Below are 20,742 nucleotides of genomic sequence, written 5' to 3'. Positions count from 1 at the left end.
GTTGGTTTGCTGCCAGTCTTCGTTGAGCCGCCGCGACCAATGCTTTTACTGCTCCCCATGTCACGGGCTGGCTTGGGGCGCTACGCCTCTTCCGTTTCCGTCCCGCCGTTGTTGACCCGGGAGGCACCGCGTTCTCCTCCAAGGTCAGCTGAAACTCCGGTATGGGGTTCGGCAGCCCCTGGCGCCATGCCATGCTGTTTCAGTGCCGGTCGCACACACCGGGCTGGAACCCACAACGGTCCTGCAGGGAGAGACACCGCAGCATATCCCCGACCCCAAGTGATTAGAGGTACTGGGCCCAGCCACTGCGGATCAGGCAGCTGACGGTAAAAGACACGCGGTCTTTCCAGTACCTCAGATTTGTGAAAATGCCGATCCGCGGGGGTCTGCTGATCTGCGTTCAGCGTTAAATTATTTAAAGTAAACAAAAGGATATGCATTTGTTGTTGAATGTCTCCTAAGGTTCGGAGACGCAGCTCCCCTTGTTTTAATTGTTTATCAAGCAAGGTTTTGAGCGTGCGATTGGCACGTTCAACAATGGCTTGGCCCGTGGAATTATAAGGGATCCCGTGTTTAAGACGGACGTCCCATCGGGCACAAAAGGTGGAGAGGGCTGTGGAGCAGTAGGCTGGGGCGTTATCTGTTTTAATCTGGCTTGGGCGACCCATAACAGAAAAACAGGCTAGCAAATGGTGAATCACTTTGGCAGTGGCTTCCCCACGCTGTGGGGTTGCCCAGAGAAATCCTGAATAAGTGTCAACAGAAACATGTAAAAAGGAATAGGGGCGGAATTGTGGCACGTGAGTGACATCCATTTGCCACAACTGATTCGCTGCGGTACCTCTGGGGTTAACGGCATAAGAAAAGGTAGGGGCAGCAGCGGCACAGTGGGGGCAGGAACGAACAATGGAACGTGCATGATCAGTAGGAATGTGAAACTGCCGGGCCAAAACTGAGGCAGACTGATGAAAAAAGGCATGGCTTTCAATGGGGTCAGAAAAAAGAGAATTTACCTGACCACGTAGCGCGCGATCGGCGTGCGCATTGCCCTCAGTGAGTGACCCAGGCAAAGGGGTATGACTGCGAATATGAGCAACAAAATAAGGAAAATTACGAGTGGAGATAAGATATTGCAAAGACAAAAATAGGCGAAGGAGGTCCGCATCGACCTGAGGGGTAATGAGGGCAAGGGGTAAATGATCAATCACTTGATAAACATAATGGGTGTCCACAATTAAATTAAAGGGACAATCAGCAAAAAGTTGAAAGGCCAAAATAACAGCAGCCAGTTCCGAGCGCTGCGCGGAACGCTGAGGCAGTGTAAAACGAGAATGCCAGCGAGGGGGGTCACCGGATTGATAGGTGACAACACCTCGATGTGGAGAGCCATCAGTAAAAAGAGTAACAGCAGAAACAATGGGTTGAGAGTGGCTAAGACGATGAACAATTAGAGGCACCTTTTGGGTAATTACCAACCGAGGATCTTTTGGGGGATTATAAGAAATTTCTCCCACATAATCACAAAGAGCAACCTGCCAAGCCAAAGAGGTGTGGCACAAGGAATCAAATTCACTACGGGACAAGGGGAACACAATATCAACTAAATCAGTGCCAGTGAGTTGCACTGCACGGTGGCGGGCTTTACGAACAAGATCAGACAGGGCATCTAGATATGGATAAATATTCCGAGGAGGAGTGGAGGAGAGGTACAGCCACTCTATGATAGAGACGGCTGTATTCGTACGGGGTACAAACAGAGCCGCAGTGGGCGTATGAGGGGTGGCAAGAAGAATCAACCGTAGGGGACGGACCTCAGGGGGTCTGTCCACAAACTGCTGACTCAATGCTGCATTAATTTGTCGAATGCAGGCAATGTGCTCTTCAGTGATGGCAATAACTGCACCCGGTGCTCGGGCTCCACGTAGGAGCTCGAACAACGGCTGCAGCATTGAGGTGGGGAGACGAAAATAGGGCCGAATCCAATTTAAATGACCCAAAATCTGTTGTAATTTAACAAGGGTTAGGGGTTGAGGTAGAGTTAGTGCCGGACGAACCGGAGCAGCATAGGTTTGTAAAACCTTATGGCCGAGGTAGTGGTAGGGATAAGAGCGTTGGATTTTTTCTGGTGCCACCAACAGGCCATTTTGGCCGAGAATTTGAGACAAAGAGTCAATCTGTTGTTCCGTGACCTGGGGACCACTAAGCAAAATGTCATCCATATAATGGTAGACCTTTAGCGTAGGGTACCGGGCACGGAAAGGGGTGAGGGCCCGATCCACAAAAAGCTGACACAAGGTTGGACTATTTTGCATTCCCTGGGGTAAGACCTTCCACTGATACCTTTGAGAGGGTTGCTGATTATTATATTGTGGCACCGTAAACGCGAATTTTTCGCGATCTTGTGGGCAAAGGGGGATGGTGAAAAAACAATCTTTTAAATCTAACACACAGAGCTGATCGGTTTGAGGAATTAAATTTGGATTTGGTAAGCCAAACTGCAAGGGGCCCATAGGTTGGATGCGTTTATTTATTTCCCTTAAATCATGTAACAGCCGCCAAGCACCAGATTTTTTCTTAATAACGAACACCGGGGTGTTCCAGGGACTAGTAGAGCACTCCAAGCGCTGTGCCTGCAAATGCTGCTGCACAAGCGAATGAAGCGCTTTCAGTTTTTCTAGAGGGAGGGGCCACTGGTCAATCCAGACAGGTTCTAAGGATTGCCATACCAAGGGTAATGCAGAGGGCAATGTGGGTGAGGGAGGGTTTTGAGCCATCAGATATTAATATCGAGGGTGGTGTCCAGCTTTGTAAGTAAATCACGGCCCCAAATATTGAGGTGGACAGGGAGCACGAAAGGGCGGATAGTAGCAAGGGCACGGCCTCCCGGTTTAGAGACCGTGACCCAAGACAAACTCTGTCGCCCGGGTTTACTACCCCCGATCCCCCACAACTCTTTAGAAGGAACCGTAGGCCAACTAACCGGCCACTCCGGATCACGAATCACCGTAACGTCAGCTCCAGTGTCCACCAACCCTGTGAAGGGAACATCATTTAAGAGAAGTGTTAACTGAGGTTTCGAGGGGCGGACTGACATTGTCAGAGCAACAAGTGGAGAGGACGTGCTGTGAGACGGCGAGTGAGACAACGTTGATCCAAAGCCGCCTCCGCCCCGAGTTCGATCCTCGGCAGCTGGCACCTGATAGGGGACTAAAATCAATTGTGCAATTGACCGTCCACGCGGGAGCGACTGTGGAAGATGAGTCCACACCTGAACTTTAATAATGCCGGTGTAGTCGGCATCAATGACTCCGGGGATGACAAAAAAGCCCTGTTTCCCAGCATGAGAGCGAGGGAGAACGAGACCCACAAAGCCGGCAGGGAGAGGTCCCGTCACCTGAGTAGGTATGGCGCAGACCTCCCCTGGCAGCCGAAAATCAGTGTCCTCCTGCATGATCAAATCAAGCCCTGCACTTCCAGCAGTCGCCGCCCTCATAGAGTCTATGGATTTTAAGGCAGAGGAACGGTTGTCTGAGTGGGAAACACCCCCGTTTGGCCCTGGGTTCGGGGGGTACCCGCTGCGCGGTTTCCCGACCCGCTACGACACTGATTAGCCCAGTGATAGCCCTTCCCACACTTGGGGCACTTCTTTGAGGGTCGAGCGGGTGCCTTTGATGAGCGGCACTCCCGCTGAAAGTGACCCTCCTTACCACAGCGGTAACAACGCTTCCCTGCCCTCCCGGTTTTTCTCAGGGCGGCAGCCAGAACTCCAGCCGTATGGGCTTGTGTGCCGATGTTCTGGCACGCCCGTAGCATGTCTGAGAGCTCTAAAATGCCAGAGACTTGCGCCGTCTGGAGAGCACGGCGGCAATCCTCATTCGCATTCTCAACCGCCAATTTTAACAGGATCTCCTGAGCGGCCACAGCATTATCCACCTGTCGGAGGATAGCCTCCTGCAATCTGTTGGTAAAATCCAGAAAGGACTCTGATGCACCCTGACGGATACTGACAAAGCTTTTTGTAGGCTTGCCTGAATCCGGGACCCTCCGGAAAGCATGCTGGGCGCAGGTGGAAATGATAGGGAAGAAGACCTGAGGGAGTTGGGTCTGCTGCTCAACGGTAGCAAACTGTCCCTCCCCTGCCAATTGCTCATAAATAACATTAACACCTGCTGCTCTATGAATCTGGGCCTGACGGTCCGCCTCCTGCCGAAACTCACTAACCCAAATAACATACTGACTGGGAGACAGCATCATGCGCAACAGCGCCTTCCAATCTTCAGGGATCAAGGAGTACCCAGTACCTAGCCCTTCAATGAGACCACGCACAAACGTGCTAGTCAGACCGAACTCGCGAATCGCTTTCTTTACCTCTCTAACCACCGAGTAAGGCAATGAGACCCAGGTTCCCACCGGGTTGCCCTGGTCGTCATTCTGCCAGGTCACCGGACAAACTGAGACCAGCTCAGCCAGCTCCTCTGCTGTAAGATCTGAGCGAGTCTTCGCTGCGTGAACCATTTGTTGCACCAGCGAAAGCCTCTGAGCAGATGCAGACGACCCCGTGGGGGGCCCCGAAGCATGGGGTCCTAGGGGGGGAGGGTAATCACACACCGGCTCCGGCGGGGAAGGTAAGGGAGGCGGTGGTAAAAAAGGCACTGGGGGCGAAGCAGGGAGAGGGATGGCTGCAGGAGCTGACGGCGGTGGCGGAATTGGCAGCCCCTCTATTGGCGCGAGAGAAGGTTCTTCCGAGGCGACACATTGTGTTGCATCGGTAGGAGGGGGGGTGACTGCAGGAGCCGACGGGCGTGGCGAGATCACCAGCCTCGCGACGGAGGGCCTGTCCGAGGCGACACGCTGTATCGCATCGCGGCAGAGGTGCCAGGCATGTAGAGCCTGCACGGGCGCCCGAGGTTCTTCATGCAATGTCTGGCCCAAACGCTCCCAGTCCGCTAGCTTAAGGGTTCCGGCTTCAGGGTACCACGGGCACTGGGCACTCACCTCCTGTAACAGGAGAGTGAGTTCTCGAGTGGGGCAGACATGCTGAGCCTTACGCAGCAAATACTGTAGCTCAGTGCGATGTTGCACTTGCAAAGCAGAGAGGGAACTTCCCATACTTACCACAACGAAAAATACTCACCGGGATCCACGAAGCGGATGAGTGACGCGTCTGAAACCCTTGCCGGGCGAGGTGAGTGCTGAGGGCCCCACGTTGGGCGCCAGTTGTGGCGGTTCAATGATGAGACAGAACACAGATTTATTCAAGCAAGCAAGCTGGTCAGCTGAAAATGGGCTGCTGCCTGTCAGCTTTCCACCTTCTCTTTTATTATATTTCTCCCCCCTGCACATTACCTACTTTCACCGCAAAGGAATGCATGACATTGATTAATATTCTTGTTTTTCAGCTTCTATCTACTACATTCTTAATTCTCAGGCCTTAAGGCCAAGCCAAGGAAGCTTCCCACGATTACTGTCCTTTAATCAAGTTCCCACCTTTAATCAAGTTCCCAGGGTTCATATCTGGTCCTCGTCCTTGGACGGAGCAATGTGTTGCTCCTCACAACGGTCAGGGTGTGCCCTGACTGTTTGCAGGTGGATGGACCAAACATGGGCCCTTCAATACATTAGTAATAGAATGACATGTCCCTTAAAGCAAACTTGGTAAGTAAGCAGTTTCAATGATCAAACGAGAGGTTCCCTCTGATTATCGATTAACCAGGTGTGGGTTTTTCCAGAGTTTGCAGCCTTGAGGTCCCAATAGACATTCCTGGGGCACGTCCTGCTCTTCTAAAATGCATGTATCAGCAACTTCGACACAATTCTTATCAGGAAGGATGTGGGGTCAAGCTGCCCTCTCTGTGGCACCCAACCCCCCCTCTCGCCTTGGTTAAACTGAGACTGCTGAATGGCCTATTTACAGCCTGCTGACTTGGCTGCTTTTAGCAATAAGCCATAGTGGTTTTAGGCACTTTAGTGGTTTGCCAAAGTCTCCCTGTACAGGGTCACATGGAATAGTCACTCTCCGTGGTGTGATGGTCACCTCAGCCACACAGGGTTTCTGCTTCCAGGCTGCCATAGGTATGAACATGGCCGAACACTGTTCTTGAAGAATTCCTCTAGCTCTAGTGTTGACATCAGACCCCTGATATGTGTGTATATAGCCAGAGACATTGATTTACCAAGACAGCAAATCAACTGAATGCCTTCCCTAGCTGGTGACTAAGGGAGTATGTGATACCTGGATCTATAAATAGAGACCTGTGTACCTTTCAAATACTGTGGTCTGCTTTTGCCAATAGACACCGCACATTATTTCTATTCTAATTGTAGTGGATATTGGTGATCTTGGATACCGCTCTCTGTTGGAATGTGCTAATGCTGTCCAGGGAACTACTTTAGAAAGAAAGAGATTAATTGTGTAGGGTTGCACAAGAGGTGTGCCTAGAAATTTGATATAAAAATAAGAAATATTATGCTATCACTTGCTGTATTTATAAAACAACAAAATTAGGATGTCAGAAGCACCATAAAAAAACACAAGAAACAAACCCCGCCCCTCCAAAATATTTTGGCTCTGAATTCTATAATCCCGTAATTCTTCCACCAGAAGACTCCAATATTGCAGATGAAATAGCAGTAATACATAAGACTTAACACTGATCGTGGCCCCATTTTCTACAAACACACCAAGAAAAAGTTTCTGCTCTGAAAAGTTTCCAGTTTAAATAGACCAAACAGACATGGGAAGGATTATTTCTATTTCACAGGAGAGAAACAGAAGAGGTTACATCTCACTTGCTCAAGGTTACACAGGAAGCGTATGAGAGAGTTGGGCCTAGAAACTAGATCTGTAGAATCTCCAGCCTGTGCCTTAACCCCAAGTCCATCCTTCTTCAACACTGGTTAGGAAATACGAACCTCTAAAGATAGTTAATGGGCCATGTAAATGTGATATAGCTGCTACTGTTAATTTTGCTGTCTAGATTGTTGTGGCAGAGGAGCCCATGAATAATAGTACAGTAAAGGGAATGAAAGAGACAAAGAAACAATAAATAAAATAAAGATGGGAAGTGAAGAATAACAGGAAATAAAATAGAAGAATAGAAATAATACATAGAACCTCCTCCCTCAATAGGTATGTACCCCAGCAACTTGATATAGTCTATCACTTTACACAAACAGTGCATGTGAGAAGTTTCTACAAATCATCAGGAAACAAGTAAATTTCATCTGGATAGCAGGATGAAGTTTCTGTCATCAAGATCTATTGCAATGTGGAATGATCTTACAAGGGAGGTGGTGGAAAAGTTATTGCTTGAGACGTTTCAAGAGGAGAGTGGACAAAACACTAGGAAAACATACTGTAGAGAGCAATGTTCCCTTGCCAGGTAGATAGACTGGCTGACCTACAAGGGCTCTCCCAATCTCTGTCCTCTGTGATTGTATTTACAGCTTTCCTGCCTTGTTTTTCCTCACACATATATTTGAAGGATATAAATATGTCACTATTTAATGGATATAGCAAAAATTCCACTGCCACTCAGTAGAAAACCAGTCATATATCAGAGTTATGCTGTGACATATGCACTCAGCTGAGGCACAAGAGGGGTAAAAAGTGTTTGCAAAATGGGGAAGGTACAAAAACTATGACAAAAAACGTTGGTGGGAGAAGAGGGAAGGTCAGAGCCTGACTGACAGTTTTAAAGGGGCTCAGGTACCTTTTGACCACCCCCTAATCTATTTACCTCTTTGTGAATACCTGAAGAAGGGAGAGAGAATAAAATCAGTTCAGTGGGATCCCAAAGGAAAGGGAAAGGGCCAAATGGGAGCAGAGCAGTGGTGTAACCTAACCTCCACCCCACACTTCAGAATGTATATACCTTAATATCTACCATTTGGTACATCCCAAAGTCAGACCAGAGAACCCTGCTCTGCACAAGTGTCTCTGAAATTCAAAGTTCAATGTCATCCCTAAAAGGCTGGTTGGTAGCAGCCACCAGTGGTGGAAGGACTGAAGTCCAGCGGAGGTGGTTAAATCTCTCCATCCTTTTTCAATACCAAATCTATGGACTAGAGTCACAAAAGGCCTAGGTGCCTAATTGCCACTTTAGGCACCTAGATCACAGAATCGGGCCCCACTGGGATTCACAAAACCCCTGCTCAGCCTCCCGCAAACCCTGTTGGCACCGAAAACGGCCTGGCACCTAAGTGTGTGCCGTGGAAGTTCCCTAGGTGCCTATGGTTCTGCCTCTGAGCATGCGCAGCACAGCCCCAGGCAGCAGGTATCCAGCTGCCGAAGCTCCAGAGCAGTGCAGGAGCTGGGGGAAGATGGACGTTCCTCTGCCCAAGGCTCTGTCTACACCATGGCTGGAAGTCGACCTGCGCTACGCAACTCCAGCTACGTGAATAACGTAGCTGGAGTCGACGTACCTTCGGTCGAGTTACCGGGTGGTCTACTCTCCCGTCAACTTACCTTACTCTTCTCGTCTGGGGTAGAGCACAGGGGTCGACTGGAGAGTGGTCTGCTGTTGATTTGGCGGGTCTCCACTAGACCTGCTAAATCAACCGCTGGTGGATCGATCTCAGAGCATCGATCCCGGCCGTAGTGTGGACATAGCCTAAGTTGCATGCGAAGCCCAATGTGTTAAGGGTGTGCAGACCTTGCCTCCTGGCTCAGGACTCTGTAGGCGAGTTCACAGAAAACAAGGGGGTGTGGGGCACTAATGGGACAGGTGGCAGATCTCACTTCAGATCCCTTCTCCCTCTCAGGTGTGGGGCAGACTTGAACCAAAGCTCTCCCACCTCCCAGCTGCTGGCTAGAATGTATGAAGGAGGGCTGCTGCCATGGCCACCTCCTTGCAGAAATGGCTCAGGCACCGAATGCCAAGCAAGAGTTTACAACTGAGAAGCCCAAGCAGAGGGAGGCGCCTTATTGCAGCCCAGACTTAGGTGCCTATCTTGGAGATAAGGGTGGGGCTTAGTCCACACCCTGCTCCCTGGCACCTCCCACTGGGTGGCTAAAGCGAGGAGCCACATAGAATTCCGGCTTTTGTGAATCCCATTCTAAGGCCCCTATCTCTCCCTATTCACTGTGTGAGGGGAGCCAGGGCACTCAACTCAGGCCTTGTGAATCCCAGTGGGTTTCTAGGTGCCTAGAAGTTAGGCATGGGGATGCTTGTCTAAATTCCTTTGTGAATCTAGCCCTTGTGATTTAAATATATCTTATGTATTTATACATGTAGTTGAGTGTTATGTATCAACTAGAGCTGCAGGAATTATTTGCAAAAATCCATTCATGTTCTGCATGGGAATTCAGTCTGAGCCTGATTGTGCCTTTTTCTGGTCATAAACATCCCCAAATATAGGTGTTTGGTCACCTACAAGCGATGTATGAATAGCTGTGTTCCCATATGCAATTATAACACAGTGCTACAGGGTTTAAGGGGTTTGAACTTGGATCTAAAAGCATGACCTGCTACTGCTTTAGTTTAGTAACTCACAACCCTTAACTCGAAGTCTGACTCATAAGCCTCAGTACCCTGTGAACTAGCCACATGAGTTTTCCCTAGTCACCAGTTTAAGAATCATCAAACCAGGCAGCAAAAACAATGCCATGTGATTGAGGTGCCAATCTTGCACTATGAGTAATAAAGCAAATAATGGGAGTGAACAGTTTGACAGCAGCCCACAAGTGGAAAAAATATTTGTCCCATCTACTTAGTAAATCATTGTCATAGAATCATAGAATCATAACAGAATCGTAGGACTGGAAGGGACCTCGAGAGATCATCTAGTCCAGTCCCCTGCACTCGTGGCAGGAGTAAGTATTATCTGGACCATCCCTGACAAGTGTTTGTCTAACCTGCTCTTAAAAATCTCCAATGATGGAGATTCCACAACCTCCTTAGGCAATTTATTCCAGGGCTTAACCACCCTGACAATTAGGAAGTTTTCTCTAATGTCCAACTTAAGGTGCCTTTGCTGCAATTTAAGCCCATTGCCCTATCTTCAGAAGTTAAGGAGAACAATTTTTCTCCTTCCTCCTTGTACCAACCTTTTATGTACTTTTTATGTAAATCTTAGACCTGGTCAAAAATGTAAAATCTCAAATTTAAACAAATGGGATTAAAATGTCACAATTTGTTCCCCTGCTTCCTTCACTAACTCTGCTACTCTCAATATGAGTGGCAGAAAAGGAGGATTTCAGGAATGTTAAACGAGCATGTTCTATTGCAGAGAGCATTGTGTAGCTTGTGAGCAAGCTATTGCACTGATGCAGGCTCAGTGCTTCATCTATCTGCTACACAGTACAGATTCAGGGTCTATGTGTATGCATCGCCCAGCACAAGGAGGCCCTGACACTGGTCGGGACCCTTCGGTGCTATTTTAAGGTCAATAATAATCTACATACTTATACTGTACTGCTCACCATGTTATGTGAAAGCCCAGGTCTGTCTCTGAAATATTTTCCAGATTGCTGCATAAGTGAATTTAATAGATTGCTTTCCGTGCAGTTGATTTTCTAGATCTGACCTTGTTTCTTTTATTTCTGGGTTGGACTAAATTTGGGGAGGGAGGGAACAGGTCAGAATTCTGTATCCTAGCCTATAAAGACATGCAAATACGCCACATTAAACACACCAAACCACAAATCATTGTGACCGTGGCAATACTACAGAAGTTGTCTAATTATTTTGGCCTGGCTTATTAAGCACATTTGAAAATTGGCTGAATTGCTTGATTTGGTAAAAAATTACATGCTACATTTAATCAGCCCTCCTTTAAGGAACAAATGTCATTAAACACCACTTAATTAGCTGTTCCTACATTCCCACTGTGTGAAAAATTGTATCCTTGATGACTACAAAACATTTTTAAGGTCAAATGTGGTGAATAAAAATATCATTGAATGCCCTCTGGTAATAGACTACATAAAAGCGCAGCTCATTTCCATTAATTGAAAAGATTAGTTCTGTATCGCAGTTAATCAGAATTTGATGGCTGCACTGTAAAGACTGAGCAGACCCAGTGTGGCTAAGTTTACAATTTTTTTCGTTGTTTATAAGCATGCTGATTTGTTATGGTGCATAGAAATAAAAATGTCCTCTTGTGCTATTAACTTAGAATGCTGCCATATATTACACTGGGGGGGAGGGGGGGCTTGAGAGACAGGCTTGGAGGAGGAGGGACAGACCCTGGAAAGAGGGAATTTGATCAACTCGCCGAAATCAATAAAATAATCCTCCCTCTTCTTCAATTTTTTTTTTTTGCTCATGTGGTTACCCCCTTCTGCTGTCCACACACTGAATGAGATCAGAGATCCATTCTCCCCCCCCTCACCGTTTCCCCACTATCTCCCCTCATTCCACCTCATGTAATCTATGTGTCTGGTATTCTCGCCTGATTATTTTACACAGATCTCTGGCACTTGTTTTACTCCTGTTCAAAAAGTACGTCACGAGCCAGATTTTTGGCAAGCTGCAGCGTAACAGTCCATTAATCTCCATCACTGGCTCCATCTTCTCATGCCATGGTGGGCAAAGTGCAGTCCACGGGCCCATCAGGGTAATCCACTGGTGGGCCCCAAGACAGTTTGTTTACACTGATCGTCCACAGGCACGGCTGCCTGAAGCTCCCAGTGGCTGCGGTTCGCTGTTCCCAGCACTGCTGTAACGCATAAATCAAAGAGGAAAGAAGGGATAGGTCATTAGAATCTGGTAACGCATCCAGATGTTATTTTTAGGTAGGAAGCTAAGGCAGGTGCTGTAGCCTGTGACAAAACTATCATTGTGCTCTAGGCAAGCTGTAAGATGGATGCCAGGCTAGCTCCTGGCAGAGAATCTCAACATAGATCATAGCGGCTTTGCAAGGAAACAATTTTTCTTGGCTCATCTGGCTGAACTGATACTACCTGGGGACCACAGCGATACCGGATCTAACCTTGGTGTGGACATAGACATTCGTGCACACACAGCAAGCCAATTTCTGGTCTTCGACACATCCCCAGAACTCCCATTGAAATCAGTGAGTTCATTATAGATACCTTGGTGCAGAATTTGTCCTGAAAGGCCTGATACTCAATTGCTGTGTTCCTGTGCTTGCAGCAAAGATGCAGCTGGAGATGGTGGTGGTGGTGGTGGTGGGATGGAGGGGGAGATGGTTTAGCACTCCATAGATTTGGGGGACCATGCAGGGGCCTTCCTGGACCGTGGTATACAACAGAGCAGTCGTAGGGCTGTTCTAACGTACACTGTGCTTCTCCTGCCCCCAGGGAATTAGAGAATATCCATAGCTCACCTGCTCCAAGCCATCACTGTGGTGGAGGCTGGAAGCAGGGCTGGGGTACCAGCTCTCACAGAAGTTGGAGAGGCTGTCTGCCCAAGAGGGATTCTCATGGGACTGTTTCTACTCACTTTAAAGCCCCTAACAGATAAATCTATCAAGACTATTCCTGTTTTTAGATTCCTCTTGAAGCCAGGCTCAGTTTGACTAGTAATGGCAAGAATGTGGTCCCAGCAACTGCCTCCCAGCCTCAAAATCAGCCTCTTCCTGTGGCAGGATAGCCTTAAAAATAGGGGTGTGAGAGGCCAGTAAAACCCTGTCCATTAACATGTGAATTGTGGGGAGAAGTGATACTGAGCAATAGCTGGTGGCATCACTTGGTGGTTTCCCATGTTTGAGGAGTGCACATTTTCCCCTTTCAATGTCTGGCAGTAAATAGGTCTGCCAACCATGCTTCTCCCTTTGGTCCCAGATTCTTGAGGAATTCAGGATAAAATGCCATCCTTTCAAGCAGCTGTTCTACTTTTAGTGGCCATAAGTGCCTGGTATATTGCTTCTGTAGCGAAGCGGGGTGATAGCAGTGAAGTGGGGAGGGGCTTCGTTGGCTGTTTAGGTCACATCCATGCTTAGAATGCTGCATTGGCAGTGATTGCGTGAAGATGTTCTAAGCTGATGGGAGAGAGCTCTGTCTCCGGCGTAGTTCATCCACCTCCCTGAAAGGTGGTAGCTATATTTGTGGGAGAAGCTCTCCCACTGTCATAGCGCTGTCTACATGGGGTGGTTAGGTCAGTGTAACTACATCACTACGGGATGTGGATTTTTCACACCCTTGAGCGATGTAGTTATAGGTCTGTAGTGTTGTCCAGATGTTAGAAAGAGCTCTTTCTCAACCATCTGTCTAGTCCATTTGGGAGTGTTAGTCTTCGAATTACGGAAAAGGTTTGAGGTGAAAGCATTGGCCATGACTTTCAATTGAAGGTGTTTTCTGGGTCAGCAATCCCAACCCTACAGAGGAGTCCCCAGACTTCATAGCTGGAATGAGCGAAGTCAAGACCTTCCCCTGTCTCATTCCATCTCTTCAGGTGGACAGAGTCCAATGACTGGAGTAGTACTTTTGCTGTATATGGATCACCACACTTCTCAGACCCTTTGGAGAGCGCTTCTGTCTCCAGCTGCCAGCAAGGAACCTGGTTGTGGCTGCCTTTGTAAATGACACTGCAGAAAAAAGAAAGGGAGGAGTGGCTATTCAGAGTGCTGTATATCACAGCTATATTGGGAACTGGGGGTGGGAAGAAAAGAGGTAGGTCTGCACAGGGTAGTTCTCAACATACATCAAGTCTTTGCTAATTAGCTAGTAAACAAAAATAGGTGCAGAAGTGTTTGGGCCAAACACTTCCTCTAGGTGAAACCTGGAGATTCAGCTCAGCTTCTGGAAGATGTGTGAGGCTGAGACACAGAGGTTGGGGCAATAAAGCGTGAAACTGGACAAGGTGCTTCAGGCATTTATTCGGAAACCTCAGCTGTGTTCTGACCCTTTAAGGACCAAGCCAAACAAACCAAGTTCTCCAAATGGCATTACACATAAAAAGGACAAAAGTGCAGTGTTTGTTACCTCATTGGATGCAACAGTTATAGAGCTTGTTCTATGTTGGGGCTTACAGCCCAGGAGTGGCCTTCACTTGTACCCTGAACATGTCTCTCTGCTCCATTTTGTAGGAGCATGGAGAGCATCAGTGACAGAATGGTCAAAATTCTTCATTCAAAACTCTTAATTTTTTAATCCAAAATATCCTTTTTTCAAAACTGAGAGCTTTTGCCAAAGGCTTTGATTTTTTTCATCATTTGCCAGTGTTTTGTTGTTACGTAGTTGTTACCGTTATTGCCCAGCTCATCATCAGGAGCAATCTCCTCACAGATCAAGACCCTCTACTTAAAGCAGCATCAGTCCCTGCCAGAACAGCAGATGCAAACCTGCAGACATATCTCCACTCCTACAATGATCAATACCCGCCACAGCATATCTTTCAAGATCCATGGGCCCTACCCATGCCTATCACAACATGAGGTGTACCTCAGTTAGTGCACCAAATGCCTCAACACCAACTATGTGGGTGAAACCAGACAAGCACAATGCTCTTGAATGAACTTACTCAGAAAAATGATAAAGGACAAAAACATATTCCCCACACGTGAATACTTTTCACAAAACGATCACTCAATATCTGAGTGCTCCATCCTTATTCTCAAAGCACAACACCTTTGTCATAAAAATAAAGGGAAGGGTAAAACCCCTTTCAAAATCCCTCCTGGCCAGAGGAAAAGTCCTCTCACCTGTAAAGGGTTAAGAAGCTGAAGGTAACCTTGCTGGCACCTGACCAAAATGACCAATGAGGAGACAAGATACTTTCAAAAGCTGGGAGGAGGGAGAAAAACAAAGGGTCTGTGACTGTCTGTGTGATGCTTTTGCCAGAGACAGAACAGGAATGGAGTCTTAGAACTTAGTAAGTAATCTAGCTAGGTATGTGTTAGATTATGATTTCTTTAAATGGCTGAGAAAATAGCTGTGCTGAATAGAATGAATATTCCTGTCTGTGTGTCTTTTTTGTAACTTAAGGTTTTGCCCAGAGGGATTCTCTATGTTTTGAATCTAATTACCCTGTAAGGTATTTACCATCCTGATTTTACAGAGGTGATTCTTTTTTTTTACTTCTATTAAAAGTCTTCTTGTAAGGAAACTGAATGCTTTTTCATTGTTCTAAGATCCAAGGGTTTGGGTCTGTGGTCACCTATGCAAATTGGTGAGGATTTTTACCAAACCTTCCCCAGGAAGTGGGGTGCAAGGGGTGGGAGGATTTTTGGGGGAAAGACGTGTCCAAACTCCGTTTTTTCAGGAACCCAGCTAAAGTTTGGTGGTGGCTGTGGAAATCCAAGGGCAAAGGGTAACATAATTTGTACCTTGAGGAAGTTTTAACCTAAGCTGGTAAGAGTAAGCTTAGGAGGTTTTCATGCAGGTCCCCACATCTGTACCCTAGAGTTCAGAGTGGGGAAGGAACCTTGACAACCTTCAAAAGAGGAGCCTGGGAGCTTAAATTCATAACTTTGCTAGACACTAAAAATTCTGGTCTTAATAAAGACACTGGATTTATGGCTTATTACAAGAGTCTGTAACCTATCATCCCCCTTTTTCTGTCCTAAGACTGCAGAAGCATTAACAGGCCACTTCATATAGAACGGTCACTTAGAATATGTGTTAACTACTTGTACTAAACAACTTGTTCCACCTTGTGTTTAGCTGTGACACTCTGGGTGCTTGCCTACACTTCTCTTCTATGATTCTATGACTCCATGATTCTATGATTAGGGCACGTTTACACATACAGCACTGTATTGGCACAGCTGCCCGCTGAAGTGTGTCTGGTGAAGACTCTGTGCAGACAGGAGTGAACTCTCCCATCCCCATAGTGCTGTCCACACTGGCACTTATGTTGGTGTAACTTATGTTGCTTGGAGGGTGGTTAATTCACACCCCTGAGCGACATACCTTCTGCTGACATAAGCGGTAACGTAGACATAGCCTTAAATTGCTGCAGCTGCATGGCTCTTGAGCGTCAGTGAAGACACTACCTACGTTGATGGGAGGGCTTCTCCCATAGGCATAGATAATCCACCTCCCCAAGAGGCAGTAGCTAAGTCAATGGGAGAATTTTCCCATTGACCTAGTGCTGTCTACACTGGGGGTCATGTCGATTTAACTGTGTTGTTCTGCAGTGTGGATTTTTCACATCCCTCAGCAATGTAGTTATACCAACGTAATTTCCTAGTGTAGACCAGGCCTGAGTACCTTTCCCAGACCTAAAGAAGAGCTCTGTGTAGCTCGAAAGCTTAGTCTTTTTCACCAACAGAAGTTGGTCCAATAAAAGATAGTATCTCACCGACTTTGTCTCTCTGATATCCTGGGATCAATACCCTACAACAACACTGCAAACAATTATTTTGGATGCTTGGGTTCAGCAATACCAGCTCCTTGAAATCTCACATCTGTGGTATCATTTTTTACACATAATCAAAATAGAACACTATAAAAATCAAATTTGCTTTTAAATATTTATGTTTTTTTTAACCTCCTGCATTTTCTTCAGGTTGGACTGCATAACTTGGCATGCACTTGAGTGGTACGTTGGCCTTGTGCAGGCCCTCTGCATGAGATGTATTTAAACACAAGTCAATAAATTGCCCTGCTGCCTTAATCAAGCAGCCTTCCTGGTGGCCTGTGGGGTATGTGTCTGCACGCCGGGGCATCAGGCGGCATGTAGCTTCTTTGGTCTAGCCTGGCACTTAAGGCCCTGTATCCTGCTTTATCTAGCCCATTAACAAGAATGTTTAATGGAACTGTACAGCTTAGAAGACAGTGCTTTATCACTTGAGCCTCAAAGGCATTTGTTATGGAAAAATATAAGCAAAATGTGATCTTTGGCTCACTCTGGGGTCTAATGGGCATTATGAAACCCCATGAAACATATTTGCCTTGTGATAAGCAAACTAACACTCCTTTTCAATATTATTACTGGGTTACTTCCCGAGAGCAATTATTTCTTACTAATTCTATACAACAGACAGATTTTTCAGTGGCAAGCATAGCTGATTTATCTTTATTTTATGTTAAGGATTGCAGTAGGTTTGAAGACTGGTTTATTTTGGCTGCATTAATATGGGCAGCATCACTTGGTCTCATGATTAAGTATTCATTACTGGCTATAAATTACTCTTTCTTTGCTCTAGATAATAACAGATTTTTTTCACCCCGCTATATGTGAATTATGAAAGATAGTTATTTCTTTAATCTCCAGCATAACTTGCTATGAAAGGGTTTATGCGTTTAATTCTCCCGGTTCAGGGAAGAAGTGATCTTTTTAAGACAAACTAGGATGAATGAATAACTGCTGTCAGAAATCACTTTTTTAACATACCTTTATAAGAAAAAATCAAATCAGAGATCTATATTTTGCCTTATTGTCTTAAAAGTAAAATTCAAATGGATGTACAAATATATTTGAAAGAGACAATGAAAACAATAATATATATATATAAATTCAGTATCTTCTGAAAAGAGCAGATAGACGTTACCCTTTCACATTGTTTTTGTAAGGATAGCCTTCATGTTAAGGCATTAGACTAGGCTGCAGAAGACCCTGGGTTCAGTTCCTGGTTGCCAGTGTGATATTGGGCAAGTCATATATTCTCTGTGCCTCAATTTTCCATAATTAAAACTGAGATAATAATACTTCCATACCTCACAGGGATGTCATGAGTTTGAATTCATTAACATTTGTGAGGTGTTCAGTTATTGCCTAGATGAGTGGTTGGATAGATATTGTCAACAAATTCAGGATGACATTTTGGCAATGGATTTTTTTTATTATAGCAGATTAAATGTTCAGGTTTTTTGTGCTATGACTTGACGTATATCCAGAAATGCGTCCTGATGCTGCTTGCTGGCTTGTGCCCCATGATAGTGTCCATTCTTTTTCTTACCTGAAAAATGAATTTGTCCATTTTAGAATCACACATGTTCACCCCTGGGCAGAATCCCTCAGTGACAAGGCATCACTCACAGTCTTTTCCCCAGGACTCTAATGCCTGGGAAAATGAGGGGCCTTTGCCAGAACAGCCCTGATGTTCAAAAAACATGTAGGATCCATTCATGGTTTACCTATGTTCCTCCAGTTTGATGCTGCCTTTGAATCACAGGCTCACACCAGCCAATAATTTTCAAAATCAAATAATATATAAGAGATTGTTACAGAATACATAAGAACAGCCATACTGCATCAGACCAATGGTCCACCTAGCTAAGTATCCTGTTTTCTGACGGTGGCCAGTGCCAGTGGCTTCAGAGGGAATGAACAGAACGTAACAACCACTGCGAATTCACTATTTTAGCTGCACACCAAGGACTTTCCCTCGAACACGGAGGTTAATTGATACAGCTAGTCTTAACATGACATGCCCATTCCAGAATTCAAAGAAGACCATTATGCAAATACTGTAGGTAACATACTGTTCTATTAAAATTCCAGATGTCAGCTTTGCTAAAGGAAGCCATCGACACTTCACGATTTTGTTAAGAACATTTTACTTGCAGATCCATTTAAGATGCAACATTACGTTGCCCTTTGTGACAGGTAATGCAATATTACATTAAGTATAAATAAATCAAAACTAGATGTACTTGCTTGGATTACTAGGATCCCTAATGGCATTTCAGGGGAAAATATGCCAAAATCTATGGCTACCTAATGTCTCTGGTTACTCCAGCATTGCATCTCTGCTGTCCTCTTCTATCCAGGGTAAATGAGTAAAACTTTAAGAAATGTAAAGTTTGTGTGTGTTGGGTAGCTCACAAAGAGTTTCCTCTCCCCACTTGCTCATCCCATGAGAAGGCCGGTCACAATTTCATTTCCTGTGCTAAGGTGAAATGGAACCCCGAGTGGGTCAAGGCCAATGCACCACTTCCCTGTACCGACCTGCCGAATGGGACCAGCCTGTAGCATGTGAGGATGCTCAGAGACATTCTACCTCCCCGAGGTAGTACAGAGCTCTCCCTGAGGCAACACAGTCCCACATCAAACCAGACACAAGCTGGTGACTCTCACCTATGATTCAGCCAAGAAAGGTTTTAGTATAAATTCTGCTGGCTTAAAACCTTATCAACTACTTTCTGTCCAAAACGGATTTTCTCTCTCAGTGAAAAGGAGAGCACGAGTTAGATAAATATAGCTGTCTTTAAGCCAATGATAACCTGACAAAATGAATTTGCTAATAGATAACCAGTATGCTTGGTTTGCTACTTGCCTTTGGGTGGATACCTGTAATTAGTAGGAAGATATCTGTTTTGGGACAAATGTATTCCCCTAGGAAATAAGAAAAATGCAGTTAAAAATGATGGATCTCTTTTAGGATTGGTGCAAGTGGTTTGAACTGTAATACTTAAACTTGATGATTTATACTAGCAGAATACTGAAGCGGCATAAAATGAACCCCATTTTGAACCTGCTGTTTTGTTAGCAACTGAAATGATAAATATGAAAGTCTTTATGATCGACTAGTTTATTATGGTCTCTTCTCAGAGTTTTGGAAGTACTCTTGTTTTTCCATCAACTTTATTAGTAATAATTAAATAATTAATATTTTATTATTATTATTTGCAGTGTGGTAACAGAGAATATTCTGCTTCTTTGTTGATCCATTAGCTCTTGAAAAGTAATAGATGAAGGAGAGGAAATAATAGATGGGGAATAAGTTATGGACATTCAAAATATATGGAACATAAGACCAGGTCCTCAGCTTGTGTATATTGGCATAGCCCCATTTAAGCCAATTGAATTACACCTGTTTACATCCACTGAGGATCTGGCTCTCCCAATTTAGCTTTGGGTGTGCCTGGATGTACTTAAATGTGGGGATGTAATCTGAAATTGAGGCAAGTCAAATACTTACATTACTAGCCGCACAGTAGGATCCAATATTTGTGTTTGTGCAAAATGTGCACTAGCACCTTGTGACGTGACAGGGCAGAGCGGCCCCATACTGGTACCGCAGGGGTTAACCCCTCCTTCCTGGCAGAGGAAGCCCCGCCCCGGAAGCCCTGCTGGGCATGCTCCAGCTGGAGGCTAGGTATAAAAGCCTGCAAAGCTGCTCAGTCTGGGCTGACCACCGGAGAAGGACGCACGCCGCCAGCTCCCGAGGAGGGACAGCCAACGATCCAGGGGCCAGCCAAGCCGGGAAGCACCCTGAGTCCCAGACAGAGGTCTCGACAGGAGGGAATGGACTAGAGGACACCCCTCCCTCCCCCCCCGGAGAGGAGAACACGACTTTGAGGGTAGGAAGTGACCCAGGGGAACTTTAGAGACAAGCAGGGTTAAAACCGCACTGACACTCGGCGTGTTGTGGGCAGAACCCTGCTGAGCTAAGTGCAAGGGGAACCCCGCTGAGCTAAGTGCAAGGGGAAACCCTGCCGATAGGCGAGCCCTGGGTCAGGACTTGGTGGAGAGGGCGGGCCCGGTTCCCCTACCAATCCAGCCATTAGGCTGCACTTCCCTGCCTGAGGGGGGCAAGGCTATGGAGTCTGGCCGTTGGGCTACTGCCCTCAATGGGCGAGTTATATGGACTCTGGCCATTGGGCCACACTGCCCTGATACGCGGGGCGAGTTGTATGGACTCTGGCTGCTGGGCCACACTGCCCTGATACGTGGGGTGAGTTGTATGGACTCTGGCCATTGGGCACACTGCCCTGATACTCGGGGCGAGTTGTATGGACTCTGGCCGCTGGGCCACACTGCTCTGATACTTGGGGAGAGTTATATGGACTCTGACCATTAGGCCACACTGCCCTGATACTCGGGCGAGCTGTGCGCACTCTGGCTGCTGGGCCACACTGCCCTGATACTCGGGGAGAGTTATATGGAC

At 46.3% G+C, this 20,742-nt stretch overlaps 1 long non-coding RNA gene across 1 annotated transcript; it reads left to right on the top strand.

Moving 5' to 3' along the window:
- The first annotated feature begins 1,332 nt into the window (after window positions 1–1,332).
- On the top strand, window positions 1,333–20,676 carry LOC122464206. Its single transcript, XR_006288146.1, has 3 exons — window positions 1,333–1,346; window positions 4,734–4,736; window positions 20,584–20,676. It is a non-coding gene; the product is annotated as an uncharacterized LOC122464206 (long non-coding RNA).
- The last annotated feature ends 66 nt before the right edge of the window (window positions 20,677–20,742 follow it).

This window comes from Chelonia mydas, chromosome 2 (genome assembly GCF_015237465.2).
Source record: "Chelonia mydas isolate rCheMyd1 chromosome 2, rCheMyd1.pri.v2, whole genome shotgun sequence".
Taxonomy (NCBI): Eukaryota; Metazoa; Chordata; order Testudines; family Cheloniidae; genus Chelonia; species Chelonia mydas.
The sequence above is the reverse complement of the archived record's forward strand: the minus strand, read 5'-3'. Positions and strand labels throughout refer to the sequence as shown.